This window comes from Sapajus apella, unplaced genomic scaffold (assembly GCF_009761245.1).
Source record: "Sapajus apella isolate SASKATOON/1434 unplaced genomic scaffold, GSC_monkey_1.0 scaffold4554, whole genome shotgun sequence".
Classification (NCBI taxonomy): Eukaryota; Metazoa; Chordata; class Mammalia; order Primates; family Cebidae; genus Sapajus; species Sapajus apella.
Genome location: NW_022441480.1, coordinates 3,901 through 5,502, shown reverse-complemented (window position 1 = coordinate 5,502; position 1,602 = coordinate 3,901).

Here is a 1,602-nt window from a genome sequence, read left to right as displayed (position 1 = left end):
AACATGTATAGTTGTGTTATCATTCTATAAGGTTTATCATTTGTTACGTTTAAAACGAGAATAATTTGAAGTGAAATAAGTCCCTTAGAGAAACAAATTTCACAATACGACCCCTGTCCACCTATAATCATCTGTATCTGTGTTGAGCCATTTTTTATATGGAAAAAAGCAAAAACATCCTTATAGACCTTCTAAGTTTTATAGAATCACACGAACATTGAGGCAATGTGATAGACAAACATAGATGTTAATATTATTTGGAGAAGTTTCATTTATAGTATGAGCAAACCATCAGGTGTTGGTGGTCTTAGGCATTATTAACCACTAGGGTCCATATCTTTGCACATGAAAAGTAGGTACAGGTATTGATCGACTTATGACCTGTGCAACTTACGACCATTCGACTTTACAACCACAATGGCTAGCCATGACTGCTCCAGTTGTACTGGTAATGCAGTGTTTTACTTAAACCTGACGAATGTAAAAATAAGAAACAAAATGGTGTAGAGATGATACAAATGGCATAAAATGAACAAAGAAAATTATGATATATAACAATAATGAAAGAAAATTATGATAAAATATGACTTAAAGATTTTTATAACATCATTTCACAGTACTGTACGTATAGCCTACTCAACTTACGACCAAATCGTGTTACGACTGGTCTGTTGGAACCAATCGTGGTTGTAAGTCGAGCACTAGCTGTACTAGAGAAGAGCGAAGAGAGAGTACTCTCATTGTTTCCAGAGAACCGGACTAGAGAAATATAGTCACCTAGAGAATGATGGAGCACACAGCACTTTTCACTGGAGAAGCCATCTCATAATTCCTGTTGTATATTTTTACTACAGTGATAAGTTATTGGTTTGGGTTTAGATGTGTTCATTAAATATAGGTTAATATTATTGTCCTATGATTTAGGATGGTACACAGAACCTGTGGGAAATTATCAGTCACTCACATAACCAAGGAGTAAGAGAACGGTGAGTATCTTGTACTGTGATGTGACATTGAATTGACCCATTCAGATAGCCAATGTGAGCTACCCACATGCAGCAATTGAAATTTCCAAAATAGATCATTACAATGTGCTAAGATCAGTTCATATGAAACATTCACATATATTTGATATGAACATTTTAATTTTGCATATCAGGTGCATTATTTTTATTTTTATTTTTTGAGATGGAGTGAGACAGAGTCTCGCTCTGTTGCCCAGGCTGGAGTGCAGTGGCACAATCTCAGCTCAACTGCAACATCCACCTCCCAGGGTCAAGCAATTCTCGGCCTCAGCCTCCCAGGTAGCTGGGATTACAGGCACCTGACACCACACCTGGCTAATTTTTGTATGGATTTTTGAAACACACACACACACACACATATTTGGGGGTGGCAACAGTGGTTCTGAAATTTTTGGCCCATTGTATAACGTCATTTTCTTAATTCAACCTCATTTGTGTGCAAGGGTCAAGTAGTGACTTTCACAGTGGCCTTATCCAAAGGAGAAACATTTGTTATTATTCATAGGAATTAATGATCTTTCCACAATCTCAAAACCCTTGCTAACAACAGACATTCCAGCTTTCAGACATGATTTCA